We start from the raw sequence: 13,239 nt of genomic DNA on the forward strand, positions 1-13,239 counted from the left end.
GTGGCACAGTCTCAGCTCACTGCAACCTTGAACTCCCTGGCTCAAATGATCCTCCTACCTCAGCCTCCCAAAGTGGTAGGATTACAGGCTTCACCCACCACACCTGGCCTTACTCAAATCTTTATTTCCTTTCTTCTACTTGGTTTATGTTTAGTTTTTTCTTTTTTAAGGTAGAAGGTGAGGTTATTGATTTGAGGTCTTTTTTATTTAATGTAGTTGTTTATAGCTATAAATTTCCCTCTGAGTCCTATTTCACCTGTTTGTAAATTTTGGTATGTTGTGGCTTTTATTTCATCTCTGGTTTCCCGTTATTTCTTCTTTGGCCCATTGGTTATTTAGGAGTATGTTGTTTGAATCCTGTGTGTTCATAAATTTCACAAATTTCCTTCTGTTATAGATTGCCAGTTTCATTCTAAATTCAGTATTGGAGAACATACTTTGTATGATTTCAATCATAAATTTATTAAGGCTTCTCTTATGACCTAACATGGTCTGTCCTGGAGAATGTTCCATGTGCACTTAAGAATGTACATATCTGCTATTGTTGGATAGACTGTTCTGTAGATGTGTGTTAGGTCTAGTTAATCGTGTTGTTCAAATCTTCCCTTTCCTTGTTTTTCTTTGTAGTTCTAGAAATTGTTGAATGTGAGTATTATTATCTCTAGTATTGTCGAATTATCTGTTTCTCCCTTTTATTCTGTCTGTTTTTGCTTCATGCAGTTTGGGGCTCTGTTGTTAGGTACATATGGGGTTGAAGAATGTTTTAAAGCTGTACTGGTTATTCATACACCTCTATCCATTGAGAGTCCCTGGTTCAGTGGCCCTCCTGGTATTACCAGCCAACTCAGAATGACAAAGTTCAGCCGAGCATGTTTGGCCTTATTTTCTAGAGTGAGCTCTCTTGTATTGATATCTTCCTCAGTAAAAAGGTTTTACCTCTGGTAGTATTTCACAAATTCATGGTATAGTTCCTCCCCACCTGGTTTCGCTCCATGGAAATCAAAGCAGTTCTTCCTTTTTGTTTCCTTCTCTCCTTATTTAACGGTGATTCATTATTTTCCTTCATCAGCAGTCATCAGAAGATGCTGAAGTACATCAGGAGACGTAGGACTTTTAATGACAGTGTTACTCTTTCTACTAACTTAATGTGCTTTCTTTTCACATTATTTTGAGTCATAGTATTAAGTAAGACTTTAAAAAAATAAATGCTGTTCAAGGCCAGATAGAGAATTTTTTGCAAGAGCTAAGAAGTGAGATGGGTGAATTAATAGATTGGGATTTCCCATCAGTCTTAGGGAACATGTGTGTCATCTGCCATTGAAATTTGAACCTGTTTGTGACTTTGCGATTTAACAGACATTATTAGTTTTTCACAATTTAATCAGGGTCTCAGTAACCATGAAGGCGTATTTTGTGTGCACATGTGCATGCTTGTGCACCTTAAACATGTATTTTTGTTCCTAAAACCAGAAATACAGTTAATATCAAAATGCAGTTATTTAGGCTGGGTGGGGTGGCTCACACCTGTAGTCCCAACACTTTGGGAGGCTGCGGTGAGTGGATCACTTGAGCCCAGGGGTTTGATACCAGCCTGGCCAACATGGCAAAACCACACCTCTATTAAAAATACGAAGCCAGGCATGGTGGCAGGTGCTTGTAATTCCAGCTACTTGGGAGGCTGAGGCAGGAGAATCTGTCGCTTGAACCCTGGAGGTGGAGGTTGCAGTGAGCTGAGATTGTGCCATTTCACTCCAGCCTGGGTGATGGAGTGAGACTCTATCTCAAGAAAATGAAAAAAAGTTATTTAATAGGCATGATGCTATCAACTGTCAACCTTAAATAATGAGATTCAGAAAATATCATAAAGCATAGAGTTTGTTCAAGCACAGAGCTTGAGGATGGCCACCCAGGAAAACAGCAGCTTCAAACAAATGGGGTCAGTGTTCCACTCTGGAGAAGTTAAGGTATCACTTATATAGTCAGAGACAGAAGTTTTGGCAAGATTATACCATTTTCCATATGAGACTAGTGAGTATGTTACAGTGATCTGATTGATCACAGATTGCTCCTTGAGGAGGGGCAGTGATCTGAGGGGTCTTATCTCTGGTCTTAATTATTTACAGAATTTTTTTTTTTTCTTGAGACGGAGTCTTGCTCTGTTGCCCAGGCTGGAGTGCAGTGGCGTGATCTCGGCTCACTGCAAGCTCCGCCTCCTGGGTTCATGCCATTCTCCTGCCTCAGCCTCCTGAGTAGCTGGGACTACAGGCGCCCGCCACCAGACCAGGCTAATTTTTTGTATTTTTAGTAAAGACGGGGTTTCACCGTGTTAGCCAGGATGGTCTCGATCTCTTGACCTCATGATCCGCCCACCTCGGCCTCCCAAAGTGCTGGGATGACAGGCGTGAGCCCCCGCGCTGGCCTGTTTACAGAATTTTTAAAAGGCAGAAGTTGCAGCCACATGCCACGTGACTCAGGCTGCATAACCACATTCCTCTGACGTCTCAGGATAATTTAAAGTTACAACAGCTTTAAGTTTGAATTATTTAATTTCACACAACTAAGAAGTCAGATTTACAAATAGAAGCAATGTATACAGTTGAATAATTTTTGTTTACTATTTAAAAAATTCGAGATAAAAATCTAATCTGATATTTCAGAGTTTAAACCCTTCTTGGACAAACTTGTAATGCAAGAGACATAGGTTGTTTTGTCTTTGTTTTTTCTTTCTTTTTTTTTCCAAAAAGTAATGTTCTAGAGTATTTTCAGCCTGGGCAACATAGCAAGACCCCGTCTCTACAAAAAATTTAAAAATTAGCTGGGCATGGTGGCTTGTTCTTACAGCCCTAGCTACTCAGAGAAAGACTGCTTGAGCCCAGGAGTTCAAAGATACAGTGAGCTATGGTTGCACCACTGCACTCCAGCCTGGGCATCACAGCAAGACCCTGTCTTAAAAAAAAAAAAAGAAAGTGGCTGGGCACGGTGGCTCAGGCCTGTAATCCCTGCAATTTTGGGAGACCGAGGCCGGCAGATCACCTGAGGTCAGGAGTTTGAGATCAGCCTGGCCAACAGGGCGAAACCCTGTCTCTACTAAAAATACAAAAATTAACCAGGCATGGTGGTGCACGCCTGTAATCCCAGCTACTCAGGAGGCTGAGGCAGGAGAATTACTTGACCCCAGGAGGCGGAGGTTGCAGTGAGCTGAGATGGTACCATTGCACTACAGCCTGGGTGACAGAGTGAGACTCCATCTCAAAAAAAAAAAAAAAAATTATTCCAAGGAAGCATTGGCCAAGTTGGTCAGAAGTTGGTAAGAATGTCATCTGAAGACCCTCCACAGGAAAGCAGTGCCCCTGATTCTACCCAGCAGCTTAAGGCAGTCTTAGCTAGCCTGATAAGTGCATTAAATCAAATTTCTCATTGGCTAGCCAGATTGTCACTTTAGACTTTAAAAATAATTGGGAAAAGATCCTGAAACTTCCTTGACTTTTTATTTCCAAATTATGTGGTTATGCCACGTTCCTTGTCAAGACATTTTTTTCTCTCTCTCTCTTTTTTGAGACAGAGTCTCCCTCTATCGCCCAGGCTGGAATGCAGTGGTATGATCTTGGCTCACTGCAACCTCTACCTCCTGGATTCAAGCAATTCTCCTGCCTCAGCCTCCTGAGTAACTGGGATTATAGGCACCTGCCACCACGCCTGGCTAATTTTTGTATTTTTAGTAGAGACGGGGGTTTCACCATGCTGGCCAGGCTGGTCTCGATCTCCTGACCTCATGATCCACCCGCCTCAGCCTCCAAAGTGCTGGGATTATAGGCATGAGCCAATGCACCAGGCCAAGACATTTTAAGAATAGAACTTAATAGCAACAAATAGAGCAAAGAATGAAGAGTCCCAGTGAAATAGAGACTGCCATTCTAGATCTGCCGTGAAGCTGGGCAGGGAGAAACTGTTAACTATTGCTAGGGGTTCCTGCTCACTTAGGGTGTGCCAGGTAGCATGCCGAGTTGTTCACATGTATAATCATTTTAATCTTTGCAATATCTTAATGAGAGAAGATACCGTTGGTTTCCTATTTTACAAATGAAGAAAACTGATGGTTCAAAACGTTCAACTTTCTTGCCCGAGTTCACTTACCTATTAAGGGGCAAAGTCAGAATGGGACCAGGCAGTCCAGAGTCAATGCTCCTAACTACTTGATACCCTTCAGCCTGGAGACAGTTAGACCACGGTCTACTGTGTGCACAGCCCTCACCCTGGAGCCATTCAGAGTCTCGGGGTGAAAACAGGAGAAGCGAATGGAGGTAGCTGTGTGAAGGCTGAGCTACACACACACACACCCATATTCATATGTGCATATATAGTCTGTGTATATAGATACGCTGTACGTATAATATAGCCCATTGTGTAGATATATATATACCATATGCAGTATGTATATGCTATATCAATGTATACCTACTATATACTTACATATATACACACACATACACTTGTTCAATAATAGTGTACAATAATAATAGCTTACACATACAGTGCTTAACTGTGTGCTAGGTACTCTTTGAAACATTTTGCTGTATTAACTCATTAAATCCTTGCAACAGCCTTCTTATTAACTCCATTTTACAGATGAGGAAACAGGCTTGGAGAAATCCAGTAACTTGCCAAGGTTGCCCTGCTGGTAAGTCGCAGAGGCTGGATTTCAACACATAAGTTGGCCCCAGGGTCTGTGTTCTAAGCCCCATTCTATCTGCCTCTTAGAGAAGCTCACCAAGTTTCAGGGGCAGGCCGTGGGGCGTCCTGACCGGTGGTCCCTAGTGTGCAGAGCATGATGGTGGAAAAGGCTGGGAAGTGTGCTGGGCTTGATTTAGGACACAGGTTGGGTGGGTGACAGACGTGTCCTGCGGCTGGATGGTGATGTTACAGGGCACAGACTTTCCTGTGGGCAGCAGTTAGGAGGCCCGTGCGTTTTGGAAGGTGTCGTCTGAATGTAGACTGGTCCTGAAAATAGTAAAATAGTGGGATTGCTAAAGATAGAATTGCTAGTTGAAAATGTTTCGATATAGAAACTGCCTCACCCAACAAACCAGGAGGCAAGAATGGTGAAGACAGTTGTGTCAGTGGTGAGAAGATTCTAGAAACCCAGATATGGAGACCTCTGTGAAGAATTCACTCAGTACAGTAGGGTTGCCTCAGTTGCACTCAACACCATCCTCGGCGGGAGAAACGTGCTGAGATCCTATAAGGAGAGTACTTTGTCAAGGAGGTGAAAAAACAGGTAGAAATCACAGGAGCTAGGGTGACAACTGACCCCCCGAGATCAGCCTGAGGCTAAAGAAAGATAAAGGCAAACCCAGCTGATGAAAAGGTCCCCGTTGGGTGTGCTGTACTGGCCGGTTTGTTGAGGCTTCAACAAGACTAAGAAGAAAGCTAGTACGTTTGTAGAAATTACCCACTTTCTTTACTCTTGTTTCTTTACCTTAAAGTTTTTTTTTATATATAAAAGTTCCATTTAAGGGAAATGTCCATCGTCTTCCCTGACCAAAGGCAAGAATTTTGAAACGGGGTTTCTCACTGTGGGTCAGGAAGGGGGCCTGATGCGGCTTCTTATGACCACACACAGACCCTGTGTGGCTACAGTAAGAACAACCTAGACACGTGGACGGTGAAGAATCACTCAGAATTCAAAGGCACAAATGCTTGCTTGCTTTTCAGATCTAGAAAAGTGAGTTTCCAGCACGTGGCCTTTGGTTGCGTACTTACTGTGACTGTAGGGGTTTGCACTGTAGGAGCCTGGAGTTTGTTTATCAATACAAGAAACAGTGTCGCCCAAATGGCATTTGAAAAGTCCCTTGGAGGACAGCGAAACGCTGCTGGGAAGCACAGGGGAACTGAGACTTACTGAAGGAACATCAGTCATAGGGTCTCACTTTGTCACCCAGGCTGGAGTGGTGTGATCGTGGTTCACTGCAGCCTCAAACTCTGGGACCCAAGAGATCCTCCCACCTCAGCCCCCTGAGGAACTGGGAGACTCTGTCTCTACAAAAATTTTTTTTAAAAAAATTTAGCCAGTCATGGTGGCTTGCAGGGAGGCTGAGGCAGGAGAATGGCGTGAACCTGGGAGGTGGAGCTTGCAGTGAGCCGAGATCGCGGCACTGCACTCCAGCCTGGGCGACAGAGCGAGACTCCATCTCAAAAAATAAAAAAATTTTAAAAATTGAGTAAATTGGAGCATTATTAATTCCTTTAAGGAGATATAAAATATAGATCTGTACATAACATTATTAAGTCAACTAAGGGAACACCATGAATTTTCCATCATGAAAATCTTAAAATTTGTCAGATCCTTTAGTTATTTAGTTTATTGGAAATAGCACTGAACACTTAAGACTTAAAATTTCTTAGAAATAAGGTCGGGTGTGGTGGCTCATGCCTGTAGTCCCACCACTTTGGGAGGCTGAGGCAGGTGGATCACGAGGTCAGGAGTTCGAGACCAGCCTGGCCAATATGGTGAAACCCCATCTCTACTAACAATACAAAAATTAGCCAGGTGTGGTGGCGGGCACCTGTAGTCCCAGCTACTCGGGAGGCTGAGGCAGGAGAATTGCTTGAACCCAGGAGGCAGAGGTTGCAGTGAGCCAAGATCATGCCACTGCACTCCAGCCTGGGTGACAGAGCAAGACTCTGTCTCCAAAAAAAAAAAAAAAAAATTTTCTCAGAAATAAAGAGAAGTGGTTAGTTACATGGAACCTTTGTAAAGACCTTGAGAAGTTTTTGAATTTTAATTACATTTCTGTTGCCTTAGAAAAAGTATTTTCTCATTTACATTGCCATTTCTTAAGCAGCATAAGCTCTTAAATCAGTCAACAGTGTTGCAACTCAGGAATTTTAATCACTTAAATGTATTTTGCAGTTTAATCATAGCTGCCACCTAAGTTACTTAGGAGAACACAAGACTGAAAGATAACTTGGCTTTGGGTTCAGCTTTACCTGGATTCTGGTTTTAGCTTTATGATTTTGAGTAAGTTATTTTATCTCTTTGAGCCTCACCTTTTCTGTGTATGAAATAATGACACATCTATCTTGCAGGCAGGTTGTTGTGAAATTATACATAAGTGTTATGCCTTTTCCTCTTTATCCCCTTTTTCTTCTACTTTGAAATTGTTTTAAATTGTTTTTCTGAATAACTAATAAGTGCACATGGCAAAAAATAAAAACAGTAAAAAAGGCTGGAAGGTAGAAAGTCCATATCAGGCTCTCCCTGACCCCAGTGTCCTAGACCTCGCCTGGCAGTCTCTGTTGCCTGTGCCTTGTGTGTACACTTCCAAAGAGATTTTGTGTCTGTATGAGCATATGCTTTCACACACATCCCCAACAAAATCTCTCCTGCACATAGTCATAAAACCAGTCACCTACTGGTCAGTGACCTGTCCATTTTCCTTTAGCCCAAAGGAAGACTTTTTTTTTTTTTTTTGGATACAGTGTCCCGCTCTGTCACCAGGCTGGAGTGCAGTGGCGCAATCTCAGCTCACTGCAACCTCCACCTTTCTGGTTGAAGCTATTCTCCTACCTCAGCTTCCTGAGTAGCTTGGACTACAGGCACGTGCCACCACGCCCAACTAATTTTTGTATTTTTAGTAGAGACAGTGTTTCACCATGTTGGCCAGGATGGTCTTGTCCCCCTTGGCCTCTCAAATTGCTGGGATTACAGGCCTGAGCCACTACACCCGGCCAGAAGAAACGACATTTTTGAGGCTCTTCTGTCAAACAAAAAGTCCTATCTTATATCCACAGGAAAGAGTTACACATAACTGGAAATATGTCATCCATAGCAGCAAATTAGCAGAGGATGCTCTAAGAAAAATTACATCTCTGAAGAAAACATCACATCTTTGAAGTCCAGAAGTCTCAGAAAGGGACTTCATGAATATGCTCTCAGGATTACAGTTTAAACAGCTAAGACTTAGGCTTTCAGTCTTCTTAGTAACCTGAAAATTTTCTCCTAAATGGCTTTACTGTATAGAATTCTGTTCTCTTTTTGCATCCACATCAACAAATCCCTATAAAGTGTCTAAAATTCTTTCTTACTCAAGCTTGCAATTTCAAGGCTTAGATGGGCTTCCACTTGCTATTTTCTAGAACTTAATCCAAAAACAGTTACTGAAATTTGAGACTAAGAACATACAATACTATAGATTTTCCAAAAAGAATATGTGGATCATATATTCTTTTTTTCCAAAATTTGGAGATTTTTCCATATCAGTGCATACAGATCTGTCTGCCTCAGTCTCTTTAATATTGATAAATGCATCGTATATTGAATCAGTCCTCAACTGATGAGTATTTCAGTTATTTAAAATCTTTATAATCTTCATTAAGGCCATCTAACTACCATAACTGATGGGACAGAAATAACACCTGGTGGTTAATTTTCAGCTTCTTCATTGTTTCTTGATGCCAGCACCCTCTTTATTTCATACTGAGATGGTTCCAAGTTAAACCTATTTGGACACAAATTAGTGACTCTAATTAGAATAGTCTACATCTGCTCAATTCAATTTAATGGAAGATTTATTGGCATGATGTGAAGAAACTGAAATAAACTACATCGGAGTTGTGGCCATGGGGAGTTTATGGTCTTACTGAGAAAGACAGACATATAAAACAGCAAAGAGGATAACAGATATAAGCAAGTTCTTATGTTTTACAGAGACTTGCAGAATGTACTGCTCTATTTCATTTTTTAAATTCCGTTAATCAGTTTCAGTATGCTAAAGTCTAGATGGGACTTTAAGCCACATTAAGGAAACTCTGAGCCACAGGTAATAAGTTTATCAGGTTTCTCTTTCTGGTAATGTCAGACTGGCTTGTTGTGGTGCAACCGTCATATCAAGAAGAACTAGAAATATGGAAAAAGTACTTTTCGAACATTTTATTTTAAGAAATTAAAGAGCTGTCAGTGCGGTGATGACTTGAGGAACAAAGATCCTAGAGAAAAGGGAGGTACAGAAATATGAATCCAGTATTCAACACTACTTTTTTTCTTGTGGCATCTACCAATTCATAAGCAGTGACTGAGAAGTGACCAGAAAGTGATGGCCAAAAGACTGAGAGATAAGGAAAGTTCAAGCAGTCTTACTGGGCTTGTGAGATGAAACTTGGAATTCATGGCCCACCAAGCAGAAAGAACCCTGATAAGCATCCCAGGCCTTCCACTGGGATCCCCAAAGGGCTACAGCCTGGAACTGGAGGTTGAACCAGAATTTGACTCATCTCAAAGACAGAAGCCCAACTTTGAATCTGTTCAATCTCTAATTAGATTAAAGTGATATGCCACTTCCAGAGGCAGTGGGAAGTCCTCTGGAGAAAGGTCACCATCAGCAACATCAGATTATCTCTGTTTCTCGTATACACTGTCCAGCAATCCATTAAAAACCAACCAAACAAAAAAGGCATACCAGGAGATAAGACCAAATGACCAAAAAGGAAAAGAAAAAAAAAAAAAAAAAGAGAAATAGATCCACAAGAAATCTAACTATTCGAAATACAAGAACAGACTTTTAAAATAAGTATGTTCAGAAAACCAATGACAAATAACTGGAAATAACAAAGAATCAAAAGGAAATAAGACTGAAAAATACATTAATTGAAAGGAAGAACTCAATAGAGGGTTTAACATCAACTTAAACACAGCTAAGAGAGGGTTCATGAACTGGAGTGGAGGTCAGGAGAGACTATCTGAGCTGAAGCAAAAAAATGAGAAGAAAAATACAGAAAAAGGCATGAGTCTTTAGATGATGAAAAAATATGCATGAAATTCAAGTCATAGAAGGAGAGAAGACAGAGAATGAGGCAGAAGCAGTGTTTGAAGAGATAATGACACAGTTTTTCAAACCTGACAAAAGACATCAAACTACAGATTAAAGAAGTACTGGGAACACCAAGCAGAGGTAAGAAAAAGAAAACCACACCAAGACACATCACAGTCCATTAAGCACAAAAAAACTTAAAGGCAGAGAAAAAGATACTTTATCTCAATTTTTAAATTTTTTAAAATTGAGGTGAAATTCACATAACATAAAAGTAACCATTTGAAAGTGAACAATTTGGGCCTGGCTCACGCCTGCAATCCCAGCACTTTGGGAGGCCAAGGCAGGTGAATCATGAGGTCAGCAGTTCGAGACCAGCCTGGCAAAAGAGACCAGGCTGGCCAACAGGGTGAAACCCCATCTCTACTAAAAATACAAAAATTACTTGGTCGTGGTGCCAGGCACCTGTAATCCCAGCTACTCATTACGCTGAGGCAGGAGAATCCCTTGAACCCGGGAGGCGGAGGTCGCAGTGAGCCAAGATCAGGCCATTGCACTCCAGCCTGGGTGACAGAGCGAGACTCCCACTCAAAAAAAAAAGAAAAGGAAGTGAACAGTTCAGGAAAGTGAGGAGCCACTGCCAATGCCACCACCTGCACCCTTGCCCATTCCAACCGTCTGTTAAGCACAATGGTCACTGCAAAGGTCCAGGTGTGCAGACATGGCTGGCCTGAGGATGTTAAAAAGGCATGTTGGAGAGTGGCACTGATGTGGCACCCAGATAAAAGTCCTGAGACTAAAGAAGCAGCAGAGAGAAAAATTCAGATGAGTAGTGGAGGCGTATGAGGCACTGCTGTCTGATGCTAAAAACAACAACAACAACAACAACAAAAAGGGACGTTTATGACAAAGAAGGATTAGACAGAGGAGGAGGAGGTGGAGTGCATTTTGGCATCCGTTTGCGTTTGATTCACACTGTAACTCAGATGATGTCTTCAGGGAACTTTTTGGTGGGAGGGACCCATTTTCATTCAACTTCTTTGAAGACTCATTTGAGGACTTTTTTGGGAATCAAAGGGGTCACCAAGGGAGTGAGTCATTTTTCTCTGCTTTCAGTGGATTTCCGTCTTTTGGAAGTGGATTTTCTTCTTTCGATGAAGATTTTCTTCATTTGGATCACTTCATTCTCTTCCACGCTTCATTCTCTTCCACATCATTTGTGGTAGTGGAATGGCAACTTCAAATCTATATCAGCTTCTACTAGAAATGGTTTATGGCAGAAACATCACTAAAAAGAGAGTTGTTGAGAATGGTGGAGAAAGGGTAGAAATGGGAGAAGATGGCCAGCAGTAAGGAGCAGCTGCTGCGCTTGGATGCGAAGTCATTCAATGCATGCGTCAAACAATGTTCAGCTACAGAAACACCATCTAAGGGTTAACGGGAACATTTTTTTGAATATTTCAAATGAACTCAACTATTGGTAGAATTGTACCTAAAGTATTGATAGACAACTCACAGAGCCCCTATTTGTCATAAACTTTTGAATTTATTGTTAGGACCACATAATAGGACCATTTTTTTTCTGCCTTTAAAGTTGTTATAAATCTCTATATGCACTTTTATTTATTTATTTATTTATTTATTTATTTATTTATTTATTTATTTTTGAGACGGAGTCTTGCTCTGTATCCCAGGCTGGAGTGCAGTGGCGCGATTTCAGCTCACTGCAACCTCTGCCTCCTGAGTTCAAGCGATTCTCCTGCCTCTGCCTCCCAAGCAGCTGGGACTAACCATGCCTGGCTAATTTTTGTATTTTTAGTAGAGACGGGGTCTCACCGTGTTGGCCAGGCTGGTCTTGAACTCCTGACCTCAGGTGATCTGCCCACCTCAGCCTCCCAAAGTGTTGGGATTATAGACATGAGCTGCCGCGCCTGGCCTGGGTATGCACTTTTGATCCTTAACTCTTTAGTGGCAGGACAAGATTGTGCCCTAACACCAGCACGACTCTGCTTTTCCATTTTGTCTGAAATGTGAGCCACGCAGTGTCAGCCTACTGTGAAGTTAATATTGCCAGGGTGAGTCTTCTACAGAAATAATTTCAATTTTTTCAGTATTTAGTAGTGAAAGGTATTAATGCAATAATGATAATGCATTTCTGGTTTAATATAAATTAAGGAGTTTTCTCATTGTGCATGAATGCTGGCAACTTAATTTTGACAATTATTTAAATATATAATATTAAGCTTAGGTTTTAAAGTGTAAAGTTGGTAAACTAGGTCTGTGTCATTTGCCTAAAAACAGAAGAGAAATGAGAATGTGTTTGGTGAAAATAAATGAAGAAGTGAACAATTCAGTGACATTTAGCATATTCACAATGGTGTGTAACCACTACCCTCACATATTCACAATGGTGTGTAACCACTACCCTCGCATATTCACAATGATGTGTAACCACTACCCTTTCTAGCTCCACAGCTTTTCATCACCCCAAAAAGAAACCCCCTACTCAGTAAGCAGTTGCTCCCCATTCTGCATCCCTCCAGCCCCTGACAACTACCAATCCGTGTTCTGTCCCCACGATATACCTATTCTGGTACTTCACATAAATTGAATCATGCAAAATATGTGACTTTTTGCATTTGGCCTCTTTCACTTACCATCATGTTTTCAAGATTCATTGAAAGGGCCGGGTGTGGTGGTGACTCGTGCGTGTGATCCCAGTACTTTGAGAGACCAAGGAGGGTGGATTGCTTGAGCACAGGAGTTCAAAACCAACCTGGGCAATGTGGCGAAACCCCAACTCTACAAAAAATACAAAAATTAGCCAGGTGTGGTGCCGCATATCTGTAGTCCCAGCTACTTGGGAGGCTGAGGTGGGAGGATCACTTGAGCCCAGGAGTCGGGGGTTATGGAGCCATGATCAGGCCACTGCACTCCTGCCTAGGTGACAGAGTGAGACCCTCTCTGTCTCTCTTTCTCTCTCTCTCTCTCTCTCTCTCACACACACACACGCACACAGATTCATTGAAAGCATATATCAACACTTCATTTTTTGTGTGACTGAATAATAGTGCATTGTATGTCTACACCACAATTTGTTCATCTCATCATCCACTAATGGACATTTGGGCTGTTTCCACCTTTTAACCATTATGAACAATACTGCCATGAACGTTAGTTTGCAAGAATCTGTTTGCATCCTTGTTTTAAGTTCTTTGGGTTACGTACCTGGCAGTGGAATTGCTGGGTCATAGAATTCTATTTTAATTTTTTGAGGAACCGGCAAATGCTTTTCCACAATGGCTAAAACGTTTTACATTCCTGCCAACAATGTACAAGGGTTCTGATTTCTCTCCCTCCTCGCCAACACTTGTTATCCCCCCTCCTTGTTTAAAATTATAGCCATTTCTAATGAGTGTGAATGGCATCTCAT

At 41.6% G+C, this 13,239-nt stretch overlaps 1 pseudogene; it reads left to right on the top strand.

The window, feature by feature from the left end:
• Positions 1 to 10,209: 10,209 nt before the first annotated feature.
• LOC103245116 (dnaJ homolog subfamily B member 6 pseudogene) lies at positions 10,210 to 11,502 on the top strand (annotated as a pseudogene).
• The last annotated feature ends 1,737 nt before the right edge of the window (positions 11,503 to 13,239 follow it).

This window comes from Chlorocebus sabaeus, chromosome 23 (assembly GCF_047675955.1).
Source record: "Chlorocebus sabaeus isolate Y175 chromosome 23, mChlSab1.0.hap1, whole genome shotgun sequence".
Taxonomy (NCBI): domain Eukaryota; kingdom Metazoa; phylum Chordata; class Mammalia; order Primates; family Cercopithecidae; genus Chlorocebus; species Chlorocebus sabaeus.